Consider the following 15417-nt stretch of genomic DNA (forward strand, 5'->3'; position numbering starts at 1 on the left):
CAAAAAGATACATGCACCCCAGTGTTCACTGCAGCACTATTTACAATAGCCAGGACATGGAAGCAACCTAAATGTCCATCAATAGATGGACAAAGAATGAATGGATAAAGAAGATGTGGTACATATATACAGTGGAATATTACTCAGCCATAAAAAGAAATGAAATTAGGTCATTTGTAGAGATGCAGATGGACCTAGAGTCTGTCATACAGAGTGAAGTAAGTCAGAAAGAGAAAAACAAATATGGTATATTAATGCATTTATGTGGAATCTAAAAGAATTGGTGTAGACGATCTTATTTACAAAGCAGAAATAGAGACACGGATGTAGAGAACAAACGTATGGATGCCAAGGGGGAAAGGGAGGTGGGATCAATTTGGAGATTGGGATTGACATATATACACTATTGATACTATGTATAAAATAGATAACTAATGAGAACCTACTGTATAGCACAGGGAACTCTACTCAGTTCTCCGTGGTGACCTAAATGAGAAGGAAGTCCAAAAAAGCGGGGATATATGTATATGTATAGCTGATTCACTTTGTTGTACATTATAAACTAACACAATATTGTAAAGCAACTATACTCCAATAAAAAAAAAAAAGAATGTATTTATAACCAGAAAAAAAGTAGAAAAATAAAAGGCAAAATAAGGAAAAATAAAACAAAGAAACAAGAAGACACCCACAGTAGAAAGTTTTTTTTAGTAATTTAGATAACATGGGTCCAGAAAGAAGAGCAATGTTATGTTGGTCTAATATATGCCTGCTTATGTGTATAATTATGAAATTAATTTCATATAATGAAAATATTTCAGTAAAAGACAAACATGCATTTTACCTAATAAAATATTTTATACACTAAGTGTAAGTCAAATACATCTCAAAAATTAGCTGCTTTGCTTCATATATTTCTTTTAGAGAAACAAAACAAGATCCAATTTATATACTAGAAATTTATATTTGTTTACATTAAACTTCAAGAGACCAGAAATACTGATCCAGAATATGCATACTTTTGCAAAAAAAATTTACCTTAGACCTGAATGCCTAAAAGAAGAATGACTTAATTACATGGTGACAAGGTGACTAGGGACTGCATAGATGTGGATCCATGAGCAGTTAAATCCTCAAAAGACATAGAAGATTAAGGAAAATCTTCATTTTATCAGCAATATTATCAATTACTTGTTGTCGACCAGAATTTGCTTGAAGAAATGGTGAAAAAGAAAGAAAAAAATAATATTATCTGGGATAAGAAAAAAGTTTTTTTTTCACAGACTGGGGGAATGGCCAGTTAAAAAGACTACTGCTCAATTACTTGATATCCAAGGTTGGCTCCTCTCAGTTTCTGGAATCCAAACATACATGATCTGTTGGAAATATCTTTTTTCAATGAACTTTGTCCAGTAGTCACATGCAAACCCTCTATAGCAGCTCAGTTAGATTTCCACTTTTCTGGAGGACAAATGATCTAGTCTAATCCCCTCACCTTAAATTCAAGAAAAGAGACCCAGAGAGGTTAAAAGCTTTGCCAAAATTATAGAACTAGTTAATAGGAGAACAGGGCCAGAACCTGGTCCTTTCTGGGGAAAGAAATTTCCCAAATTATCTTTCCTCTCCATTGCTGTCTGATGAAATTGGCTCCCTCATTTGTCATCTCAGGCCTGCCTCTCATCAACTGGGCGCTTTGACTACGTCAGTTCATGTCTCAAGGCCTCAGTTTCTACATCTGAACAACAAGGGGACTGATGATCTCTAAGGTTCCTCCAACCTGCCAGCTTCTTCATGCACGGTTTTATGATGACCTGATTCACCCAAAGGTTGCTTTTTTTTTTTTTTTCTGATTTAGTCCTACATCCATTTCTTATGAGAAAGCTTCCATTAATGCCCCTGTAATTAACATCAAACCCAAATGGAATGAATGGGAGATTTTCTTATGCACAGGATAAGGACCCTTAAATAAGAATGAATAATGATAATATTTCCCAGAAGACACTATGGCAGCCCTCAAGCATGATTAACTACACCACTCCTTGTCTTTCTTTCTCCACAGAAATAGAACAGTTCATTTGCATGTCATCTGATATAAAGAGAGATCCTAGCATATAATGGGTTATTACCATTGGGTACTTCATTAGTAAAGCTTTTCCTTATGATGTGACAGAAAAAAGAAAGACAAAGTAAATTGAGAGATGGAAATTCTTACATCTCTATTAATGACAGACACATATGAAGATTAGATTCTATCAGCTTATCCATCAATCCTAAAGAACGAAACAAGTAGTTAGGAAGGATTTTGCAAGTTGACCCCTTTCTAGGTAGTCCTGTTTAACAATAGGTTTTTGAGAGAAGCTGCTTTTAAAAGAAAATCTTATATGAATATTAAACACAGCATCTTCCTCCTTCTTTTAAGAATATTCAAAGCAGATCCAGGAAGAAAACAAAAATAAATCAGTCTTTCTATCAAGCTACTCTTGAATCTGGACATGTGGGTCCTGGGGAATTATATGTTATAAACGAGGGGTTGGACTACAAAATGCAATTAATTTAATTGCTTATAATCTCAAAGGATTTCAAGATAAGATGTGTAAGACATATGCATAACTGAGATTTTTCCAAGGACTTTTCATGAAACATGATAATACTAAATTTAAGGAAATCATTTCTACTTTATGGAATTCCTTGTGAATAATATAAAGTGATGAGACTAAATAAGTCACCAGTACTTAAGTTTTGTTACCTTGTTTCATTATCATGAAGACTGATTTTTCCTTTGAGGTAAAACATAAGGTAAAGCTATAAGAAAATATATAGTTGTATGTAATTTTTTAGGGTCTCTTCTGACCACATCATCATATCGGCCTTGGTTTGCCTATAATTCCCTAAAAATCCCAAGAAAGAACACGTACACCATAATTATTTTCTGGCATGCTGAGGCAAAACCTGCAGCTTCCATACACTGGTCCTTTTCTTTCCTCAAGGGTCACATGGAACAAATATATTCTCTCTTTGGGATGACAGTTCTTGATGTGCTTGGTGAGAACTACCGGCCCTACCCATGTCTTCGTTGTTCCTCAATAATAATTCCAATTTCTCCGCTTTTTCTACTTGTGACAGTCTTAAATCCTTAATCTTTCGCTTCTAGTGGTATTCGAGTTTTAATGGTGAATTTAAACTGGTACTCAGAACTATTAACAATATTCCACCCATAGTTTTAGCAGCAAAAAAATCAAGCTGGATCACATTTCTTAATCTGAACTATTAATGCAGTTTAGAGTAAGAGACTTTTTTGGCAGCTTTATACAGTAAGAGACCCTGTTCATTAGGTCAAGTACTGGGGACTCTTTATTCTTAGGAACAACCACTCCCCTCTTACTTTAACACCCCTGCTTCTTTCCCCCCAATAAAAAACCCTATAATTAAACTCAAAAACCATGATGGAGCAAAAATCAAAAATAGAAAAAGAAATTCACAGAACTGTATGTAGAACATACCACAAGTTGTATCTAATTAATTTCAGTGAATCTGAATAAGTGAATTTTAAAGAAATTTGGAAAAATCTGAATTCATCAAAGTTTAAGCAAAGCACTTAATGTTTAAAAGTCATAAAATAAATTATTAGTTTTTAATGACATTTTTATATACTTATGTTTACTTAAGGTAGTTAGCTTATTTGTTTTAAACTTTTATTTTGAAATAATTATAGATTCATAGGAAGTTGTAAAGATAGTACAGAGATGTCCCCTGTACCCTTTACCCAGTTTCCCCTCAGTGGTTACATCTTACATAATGATAGTAAAATACCAAAACCAGGAATTTGACATTGATACAATGCATGTGCTTCTATGTCATTTTATCACATGTATACTTGTGTAACCAAGTATTATCACAACCAAGATACACAACTGTGTCATCATTACAGAGATCACCCTCTTGCCCTCCCCTCATAAACACACCCATGGCTCTCTCCCCACCATCCCTAACCCTTGGCAACCAGTAATCTCTTTTCCATCACTATAAATTTGTCATTATGAGGAGGTTATATAGATGGAACCATACAGTACGTAGCCTTTGGAAATGGCTCTCTTCACTCAGCATAATGCCCTCGAGATCTAAGTCATTGTGCATATCAATAATTCATTCCTGTTTATTGTTGAGTAGTATTCCGTGGTATATATATAACATGGTTTGTTTAACCATTCACCTATTGAGGGACATTTTAATTGTTGTTTCCATTTTTTTTGCTTTTACAAATAAAACTGCTTTAAAGTTGTGTATAGGATTTTGTGCAGATGTAAGTTATCATTTCTCTTAGCTAAGTGCCCAGGAGTGCAAATGTATGGTAAATGTACGTTCAGTGTTTTAAGAAATTGTCAAACTATTTTGCAGAGTGACTGTACAATTTTACACTCCTACCAGTAATGACGAGAGATCACGATTTTGTATTTTGGCTGTTCTAAGTGGTAGGTAGTGATTGTTCATCATAGTCTATTTTAATGTGCATTCCCCTAAGGCTAGTGATTTTTAACATCTCTTCAAGTGCTTATTTCCCTGCCATACATCCTGTTGGTGAAATGTCTCTTTATGCCTTATGCCCTTTTTGCTAACTGGATTATTTGTTTTATTTAATGTTGAGCTTTGAGAGATCTTTATACATTTTAGGTATGAATCTTTGGTCAGATATATGTTGTTCGCAAGTATGTTCTACTCGTACTTAACTTGTCTTTTTATCCTCTTGACAAGATCTTTCAGAGAATAAAAATTTCTCATCTTAATGATGTCAAATTTATTTATTTTATCTTTTTGGTTTGTGCTTTGGTATCATGTCTAAGAACTCTTTACCAAGCCCAAGGTATCAAAGATTTTTGTCCTATTTTCTAAAAGTTTTATAAATTTTATGATTTACATTTAAATATTTAATCCATTTTTAATTCATTTTTGTATAATATTTGAACTGTAAGTTGAGCTTCTTTTATTGCCTTTGAATATCCAATTGCTCCAAGTTATCATTTATAGAAAAAAACAATTCTTCCTCCTTTAATCAATTTTTAAATTAAAAATAGAGTTAATTGAAAGCCAAATTGACCATTGTTAACATTAAGTACTGAACTTAGAAAGAAACTATCAAAGTCAGCAAATTTCTACAAATATGTATGCCATGAGATAATGCATGTTAATATGTTAATAACTTCCAAAGAACTCAAGAAAATACTGTAAGGGTATCATTGCTATTATCATACTCCCTTTTTTTTTTTTTTTAATAAAACTTAGTTAAGTTATCTTTAGATATTAAATGATAGATAACTCTTCTTATAAATTTGATTCTTAAGCTCCAAGCTGCTTCGGCCTGCAAACATGTCAATAAGACCTGAAAGTGATGGATCTTCCTGATACTGATATTTGACAACTAGGAACTGTACAGAGAAAATCAAATTACTTGAATAAACTAATGAGCTCTTAAATGTCAATATATAACTAAATTTTAAAAAAAGAAAAGCTTACTCTTTCTGTTGTTTGTTTCCTTTAGTACCCCATGAATCACAGAATTTTAGCACCGAAATGAAGCTTTAGACTTCATCTAGTCCAGCATTCTCATTGTATGTATACAACTGGATAACCATTTCTGGATAGAATACCTAAAACAAATGCTAATGATTTCTTCTAAGTGTCAAATGATTTTGTTTGTTTAAATGAATCAATGAGACCACTTAGCATGGTAGTTAAGAAAGCAAACTCTAGGCAAAGGCTGTCTGGGTTCATATCCTGACTCTTCTTAACTGTGCAAAAATTGCTAAGTTAACAAAGATTTGGCCTCAGATATAATAGAGAGAAAATAATAAGTTGTTTTGAGAATTATACTCAAAATAAACTATAAATATAAAACACTTAGGAAAAAATCCTGGCATTTACTGATTATTTTTACTGACTTTCCACTTACAGAAATCATTTCACCTGGTGCATATTTCTCTTGGCAAAATCAATACTTTCTTCCTCTGAATTCCCACATGTTCAGGTGTTCCTCACTCTAGGACTTACATTTTATACCATCTTGTTGAACACTCTTTGATGGCATGTCTCTTGTTCTGTTTTTTGTTTCTGAGGTAAAAAAACCACAGGTAACATAAAATATACCATCTCAATCATTTTTAAGTGTACAGTTCAGTAGTGTTAAGTATATTCACATTGTTGCGCAAGAGATATCCAGGACTTTTTCATCTTGCAAAACTGAAATTCTATACTTATTAAACAACTCTTGTTTTAAATATCAGTATCCTCAGCACCTAGCTGAGCACCTAGCAATTAGAAAGTACTGTCTAAAAATGTAGCAAACTAAATTTATATCATCCCTTGGACCACAAACTCATTTCTTAAATTTGTATCAATTCTCCTTTGAAATGCCATCTCCTATCTTTCAGGCATCAATTTAATTCATCAAATTAATTCAACCTTCTTCTTACCATACCTTAATTTGTAATAGATCTCCTACCTTCACATTCTTCCATGTTCTAATCCACCTTATACTGCCTTTAACATATCCCCTCTCATACTTTACAAGTAACATTCCCAAATCAAAAAAACACTGAAGGCTCCCTCAGGTCTTCTAGGATAACATGCAAGCTCCTTAGTTTGTTTAATTATGACCAACCTCTACTTCCCTATTTAAATTATCTCCCTCTACTCTCCTACATACGTTCTCCAATCCAACAAATATAGAAATTACTCCCCACACTGGCCAATCACACACAGCCTCAGGTCTTTGCTTTTACACTTCTCTCCAGTTTGCTAAGGCCACTTTCCATTCATATTCATCCAGAAGCATTTGATGTCACTTCTTCTTCTAATGCCTGTGGCATGTCCTTCTGAGGGCCCTTACCCCACACCACAGTGGAAGGTTAGCTGTTACTTGATGAGGCTTCCCAGGCTTCTCACTTATAACACAAGCACCATTGAAGGCATGGATCTCTTAAGCTGCTTTTTACTTCTAATGCCTAAGAAAGCCAATAAAGACCTTTGAATAGATTTAAGGGAAAACACTGAACATCCTCATTCAATGTGAATAAGCAGAAAAAGCAAGAAGGAGGAGAGTGAAGCAGGTTGATATATATATATGTATACGTAACAGTCTATATTGAATACGACATTATGAAAGTAAAATAGTCATGTTACCTTTCCATAATTTTACAGTTTATACATAAAAACTGTAAAGTTTGTGCCAAAGTCTTTGTACAGACTTAGATGTTAGATAATCACATAAAAAACTTAATGATTGTCTTTATAAATAATAAGTACTTGTATGACTGGAAAATGGCCTGATTATCAGAAAAAGGTATATGTGATAAAAAGAGCCCTTTTCTTCTTAGATGTTACTTTACACTCAGGCCCTACTTGTGATGCTACTTAAAGGGCCAATGGCGTAGGCCAATCGGAATTTTCTTGCTTCCTGTAACCCAGGCTGACACTCTTGCTTGCAGGCTTTGTGAGGATCAGTTTTTTAACAGGCTTAGGCTAACCTCTCATCCTTTAGCAGTTAAGTCACAGGCTGTTACAGACTTCTACAGAAGAAGAAATTTCCAGAGTTGAACAAAATTTCACCTGCCGTTTTTTACTTCGGTACTCCTCTAAAGAGCTTAACATATATACTGACTCATGCATGAAAAAAGTGCAACCCCCTTTATGTAACTATAGAAACCTTGTGGGAGCCGCTTCAGAATTAAACAATGTGTATTATAATTATCAGAAACAAATTCAACCTAACGAAGGAAAATTGGAGACCTGTCTTTCTGATGAAACACATATCTTGAGAGAAAAGCATACAAGTTGCTGCACAAAATTACGTTTCCTAACTACAGTGTCAACCTATATACATTTTCAGTAGAATCAATTTATATTTACAAACCAGCTGAAATCGAATCAGTTGAAGGTTTATAAGTGGGAAACCCTCCAAATCATAAATAGTCTTTTCTTACTTATATCTAAAAAAAATTCTGAGATTGAAAACAAGAGCTGAACTCAACAAGTTTTGTCTTAATACACCTTAGCATCCCTAAGAATATGTTTGGCTATCATTCCATGGATAGGATTTACATGTTTGCAGAGTTCAGGATTAAACTGTTTTTGGAAATAATCTTTTGAAAAGAAGAGAACATCAAGATTCCTCTTTCTCTTATTTATGTGCTTTCCTTGGAATCCGAGTTAATTCAGGGTAATTTTAGTGAATGGCAACTTGAGACTTGTAAAGGGAGAGGGGTTGAATACAGTTAATACAGTTAACAGAAACCTGATATCAAAATACAGCATTACACATATTTAAATAGTTCATAAGCTCAAACATGTACTCCAGGCATAGCAATTTCACACCTTCATTTGTGAAGATTAAAGGAGAGACCTGTATATGAAAGAATTTGACGGAGTATTACACAATTAAAAGGTACACCGACAAAACACCCCAAGTAACACAGATGTGTGCGTGTGCACACTCATGTACCTTCTAACACTGTTCTCTAATACCAAAAAAGTACCAAAACATTTGTTATTGTCTTTTCTTTCTAGTTAAAGATGTTTTAGATTGATTCCTCTATGTCCATACATTCACAGTTTGTAATACTTTCAATTGAGTTTACAGATTTCTTTCAAAACAGCCTCGGGCCAACATTGTGCATGCAGGGCAGTACAAATCCACAGAGCACAAACAATATTTGATTCAAATCATTATGTTCTTTTTTTTAATATGGTCTCTTACTAGTGGTTACTCTTACTGTAAGACAAATGGCCTGTATTAATTTGCTAGGGCTGCCATCACAAAATACCATAGTCTGTGTGGCTTAAACAGCAGAAATTTATTTTCTCACAGTTCTGGAAGCTAGAAGTCCATGATTAAGGTGTTGGAGGTTTTAGTTTCTTCTGAGGTTTCTCCCCTTGCTTGCAGATGGCCACGTTCTCACTGTGTCCCCATATGGTCTTTTCTCTGTGCGTGTGCATCTCTGGTGTCTATGTGTCCAAATGCCCTCTTCTTATAAGGCCACCAGTTAGAATAGATTAGGACCCACCCTAACAACTGTATTTTAATTTATTCCTTTAAAGACCCAATCTACCAACACAGTCAGATTCTGAGGTACTAGGGATTAGAGCTTCAATATATGAATTTGGGGGGGATACAATTTAGTGCATAACATGGCCCAAGTACATTAAGGTATGAGTGTTTTTCAGTGGTTGTCTGTATACCCTCCCCCAAAATTCTCTGCATTCTCTCTTGAAATTTGTAGAAATACAAACAGAGGGATCATGAAAAAGCCAGTAGCTCTTATACTCTTCTTAGTCAAAATCTATGAATATCAGTTCCAATTGACTAGTTGCCTCTTATGCATTTAAATAGATACATTTGTTTGTTTTAGGAAAGTTGAGTCATGATAGCAGTTCTTTGTTTCCCTACTCCTGGAATTACTTAGTCAACTTCTATTATAATCACCATTAATTTCTTATTCTAAACCTTCCTAGTAAATGAAAGAAAAACAAACAAACAAACAAACTTTAAGACCTTTGAAAGGAAAAACAACCTGGGAACAGGAAAGGTTATGTCAATTATTCTCAGAAAAGATGATGTCATCTCCTGAGAAGCCAGAATATTGTCCTCTTTCAGGACAAATAAAAATGTGGCAGAAAGTGAAGTAAGATTCAAATAGCAAGACTATCCAACTTAATTGGGGCCAAAGTCAACATGGTTTGGTAAGAAGTTTTATAAGGGGAAGTGACTTCAGAATTTATTTCATCAATTCATACCTACTTGAATTAAATAACTAGGTCAAAGAAAAAAATAGAAACTTCATGACCATTCAGTGGCTTTACAGACTTAATTATTTTATATTTTTAATTAATTAAATCTTATCTTAAAATATGGACATATAACACAAGGAAGTATAACATGCCAGCAAGTCAATAATATTTATCAAATACTGGCAATGTTTCTAGCTGTGCCTTGTACTAAGAGGGGAGTTGGATACAATTAAAATAACACTAATAAATATTTTTATCTACACTTAAAAGTTACCTATAAGTTACCTATAAGTCCCTATACCTATAAGTCCCTTAAAAAGTTGTTACCATATGACTAAGCAACTCCACTCTTAGATATATACCCAAGAGAATACCCAAATGAAACCATATGTCACACAAAAACTTGTACAAGAATATTCATAGCAGCATTATTCGTAATAGACAAAAAATGGAAACAACCCAAATTTCCATCAACATATGAGTGAATGGATAAAATGTGGTATATCCACACAATAGAATATTATTCAGCAGTGTAAAGAAATTAAATACTGATACATGCTACAACAAAAATTACTCCTGAAAACATTATACTCAGGAAAAGAAGCTAGTCAAAAAAGACCATGTATTGTATGATTCCATTCACATGACATGTCCAGAATAGGCAAATATATAGAGACAAGATAGTAGATTAGTGTTTGCTTAGGGATGTAGCAGAAGGGTTCCAGGAGAATGGGAATTGGCTGCTAATGGGTATAGAGTTTCCTTTATAAGTGACAAAAATGTTCAAATTAGATTGTGGTGTTGGCTGCACAACCCCGTGAATACACTAAAAAACATTAAATTATACATTTTAAATGGGTAAATTATATGTGAACCATATCTCAATAAAGTAATTTTTTTTAAAATAGCTCTCCATGGCTCAGGCTTTTCTGCAATTTAATTTATCTCACGTGTTTTTGGAGCATAAAGGTATTTTGCCTGGATAACATTCATTTACAGCCGAAAGTAAAAAAAGAAAAAGAAAAAAATTACATATTTATTAACTTGGAAATATCAATGAAACAATTCACCTTGTGTTCATTTTTAATGCCACCTGTGACCTCTGTTACTAAAGTCGGTCTACTTCTATAACCTTTCTTTCTTGTACAGATAAAACATCAATTTAGTTTTGGATTTAAAGCAGGATCATTATGTTTGTAGAGCGTTCCATAGCTTTGCTATTCTAGCAATCTGTGACATAAATAATGCAACACCTTTTCCTTCTCTAAATGACTTTCTTGAGGCATGGGTCTTCATACGTGGAAACAAAAAGGAAAAAAAAGGAAGAAGAAAAGAAAAGAAATCACCCTGCAGTCATGGAATTCAATCTATTTCTAGTTCCCCAACTGAATTATGAACCACATCTGTTCTCTTTTGTAGTTGCATCAAAAGCCAACTTTCAAACATTTAGCCATTTTATTTTATTTTTATCAAAGCAAAGGTAAATCATAGCTAATCTGAAAAGTTCTTGTGTTTTAGTTTTGCTTTATAAGTAAGGAAAGGGGGAAAAAAAGACCGGTTTCTAAATGACCCTTGACCTTTGAACCACAACCTCCTTGCCACTGAAGCGTTCATCACTTCATTTAATCTCCCCTCTCTGCACTGGCATAGTGCAGAGAAAAGGAAACGGAAAAAATAATCTGGGGACTTCATCAATTTTTCATGAATTTTCATTTAGGCCAGAACCCCCTCTTACCCTGGTCGATAGATCAAGCTGCTGTCATATATTTACCACCTGGGGCTACAGCTGCCATCTCTAGGCACTGCCACTGACTCAGGCTGCATCACAGCCAGCCACAATCTGTGTGAGGACCCCTGTGCTCCTTCTGCTCCAAACACAGGGAGCCCTGGAGTTCAAACTGAAATCCTATCTGCACCAGCTACGTCTCAGCTCTCTTGGTAGTCCCATTGGAAAACTATGTATTAAATTCTTCAGTGCCAAGTGCCTTGTAGAACCTGCAATTCTGTTTTCTAAATATGTAAAAATCACTTTTTTGCCTAAATACCTTCCTTGAGTTAAAGTGATCTAAAAAGTACTTTCTGGATTGCTTTTTTTTTCCAAACCAAGAGGGGAAAAAAGCAAATATGTGTAAGTGATTCAAATCTCCACTGCAATGATTGGCCCTGAACAGTTTTTTCCTCAATTATATTGTTCCGTTACATAAAAGTGAACTCTGTATTTAATAAAACAAAAAGAGAATGAATAGAGTATGATAAAAACAGGCTAACTTCCATACAATCAGTCAAGACAGACGGTTATCAATAAAACTGCTCATATCATATGACAGCAGAAAGCAAGACTGCTGAAATTAAAAATGAAAATCAAGATGAAGCAGAGTCAAAAATTCCAGATTTTTTATCAATAATTATTTCACAATAAAAGTTATAACAAGGTTGTTTGATACTTATCCATCCATACCACCTAGATATTCCTATATACACCTAAATCCATTCTCAACCGATTTTGACCGCCCCTGAGTTCTTGAAAGAACAGGCAGCACTTGCCATTCCAACTCCACTACCTACTCATTCTTCAGCTGCGGTGCTTTCTTTCCACCCCTAGAGACCACAGATACTTTTTATTTAGACCACCACGTGGCATTTGCATTGCCCACCACTTTTTCTTTCTTGAAATTATTTCCTTATTTTTCTTGTCATTCCACTTCCCACGTTCTATCACTCCAATACCTCCTCTGAGCTTCCTGAACTAGACTTCTTTCCTTTGCCCACCATTAAATATTGTTTCCAAACAACGGGAGTGATCGCAGCCCTACACACAGCTTGCCTGGGCAATCACATCTATGTCTATCTACTCCCCTGGCTTCAACCTCCATCTGGGAAAGACGTCTCAATTCCAGAAGCTCTTTTCTTAATGGAATATGGCATATTTTTACCTTGATATTTCATTGGTATGTCAAACAATACAACCAAGCTGACTTCACTTTCCTGTTCTCACTAGAGTTATTTCTCCTGTATCTGCCATCCCTTTGGATGGTAGGTATCATAATATACACAGTCACTCCACCAAAAACATCTGGTAACCACCCTCTATTCCCCAAACCAATCATAAAGTGATATAATTTATAATTTCTAAATACGGTTCAAACTATTTCCTTCTTTTAATCCTCACTGCTTTTGTTCAGTTTAAAATCTAACATATACTCTTTTCTGAATGATTTGACAGCTTCTTAACTCTGCTCAACTTCAATCATCATCCCTTTAACCCTATCTTCAATTTTCTTTCAAAATTGAAAGAAAAGACTCTCCTTTTACATAACAAAAAGTCTAGATTTTATGATTCAGCACATGCCTATCTTTCTAACTTACACTGCCCACCAACCTCATATCAAGCTACCTGCAGCTCTCCAAATACATAGTGTTTTTAGGTTTCCATTCTTTCCTTTAACAAATGAAGAAATGGATACGCCATAATTGAGGAATTATGTTGAGTGTCCTAAAATATGAAGGCCAGACATTTATATGACCCACAGCGGTTCCTATCATTTTATAAAAATACACCTTGGTTACCAATAGGATTGACAAACCACAATGTTTTGACCTAAATTTCCATATTAACAAATTTTATGAAACACATAAGGAAATGGAGAAGACTGATGAGCTAATGCGAAAGGGATGAGCAACATATAAATGGATATTATTTGATCTTTTGTTGCCTCAAATGGCATGAACTGTTGACAGAGCATTAGAAGAAAGAATTTTATTCACTAGCTAAATCCAATTTAGAACCCTTCTTGTTTTCCTCTCTAGGTCAGAAGTATTTTTTAGCATTTCTCAAAGCTCATTGATTTAAAAATAAAGAAAAATGCAACTGTCATATTACATGAAAAAAAAATCGTGGTTTAAAATTTTCCCTCTAAAACAGTTTGATTCATTATTAATGATGCAATTAAGAAAGAGAGAAATCCTTTATGTTAAATAAAAGTACAAGATGCATGTGTGTTGGGAGCAATTTTAACAATGCTAAGGATCAGAATAAAGATAAGTTTAGAGCTGTCTAACAATAAAATGACTGGCCAATTTAGATAAACTTTAATATTGAGAAGAAAGTTAGTGAAGGATTAAAAATAGTTATTTGCTTAAAATAAATAAGCTACAAAGATATATATAGTACAACACAGGGAATTTAGCCAATATTTTATAATAACTATAAATGGAATTTAACCTTTAAAAATTGTGAATCACTAGGTTGTGTACTTGAAACGGATATAATATTATACAACAACTATACCTCAATTTAAAAAATAAAAAAAGTTATTTGCTGCTGAGTGGATAAAAGAAAAACTTTTAATTAAAAGTTCTTTATTTTTATTTATATAAGATGAGCCAGGTTTCATTTGAGCGTTTTTCGAAATACGGTACAATTCTCTCAAACTGAAAATTAGAACAATCATGGTCTGACCCTGAATTCCCCATTAATTTATTGTCTTAGTCTTGGTCACGTAACCATCATGGGTTTCATTTTATCTATAAAAGGAAAGAATAATGCATGTTATATTTACTATAATGGGATCTGGTGGGGAAAACAATCAATAGAATTGACATTGAAATATTTCAATTTGTTTGAAATGTTCCAGAAATAAGATATTTCAAAATAAAAATGGACAGTTAGGAATATTTGCATTCTTGAGGTTCTGTGTGTATATTTCAAACCTCACTAAACTGCATTTAATCTAACTGCTTTTTTTTTTTTTTTTTTTTTTATAAATTTATTTATTTATTTTAGCTGTGTTGGGTCTTCATCTCCGCGCGAGGGCTCTCTCCAGTTGCGGCAAGCGGGGGTCACTCTTCATCGCGGTGCGCGGGCCTCTCTTGTTGCGGAGCACAGGCTCCAGACGCGCAGGCTCAGTAGTTGTGGCTCACGGGCCCAGTCGCTCCCCGGCATGTGGGATCTTCCCAGACCAGGGCTCGAACCCGTGTCCCCTGCATTGGCAGGCAGATTCTCAACCACTGCGCCACCAGGGAAGCCCTCTAACTGCTTTTTGAAGTAAGTTATAAAAATGACATTACCTAGCAACTGGCGCAAAATGGCATTGCTAGCAAAAGTTCTTTCTAATGCTTATATCTCAAAGTACTTCACATAATAAATTTGGGTTTTAGGATTCCTGTAGACTTTTCCTATTGGACTTACACATTTCAAGCATGGACTGGGTTCCAGATTTCTTGGTACAAAGCATAAATCAAAAGACTGGATGCGTAAAAGCAAAAGCTTTCATTGTGATAGCTGAATAAGAAACTGTATGATTTTGTTTACTAAAAGATGTTTTCATATATAAAGGTAATGATACACTGTGAGAAGTTCGATACACATATACACAAGTTTTATAATTTAGTGTGATACCATATAGCATGTGAGTATAAGTATCAAAGTTAATTGCAGACATGAGACCATGAACTATTATCCAGCACTCTCATCCCAGCTATATAAAAAAAAGACGCATGCATCCTGAAATATTTCAATTCTCTTACCTATGAACACCTACTGGTACAAGCAGAAAGTTGAAGAGCACAAACTTTTTTTTAAGCTCAGTTATTGCCATCTTATTCACAAATAATTCTTGATAAAGTATTCCTTCAAAATAG

The 15417-nt window shown here is 34.3% G+C and overlaps 1 protein-coding gene across 8 annotated transcripts in view; it reads right to left on the reverse strand.

Annotated features, from left to right (window-relative positions):
• ROBO2 (roundabout guidance receptor 2) overlaps positions 1 to 15417 on the reverse strand; it is a 572703-nt gene that overhangs the window by 492520 nt on the left and 64766 nt on the right. The window lies entirely within an intron of this gene.

The sequence above is a fragment of the Balaenoptera ricei genome, chromosome 4 (genome assembly GCF_028023285.1).
Source record: "Balaenoptera ricei isolate mBalRic1 chromosome 4, mBalRic1.hap2, whole genome shotgun sequence".
NCBI lineage: Eukaryota > Metazoa > Chordata > Mammalia > Artiodactyla > Balaenopteridae > Balaenoptera > Balaenoptera ricei.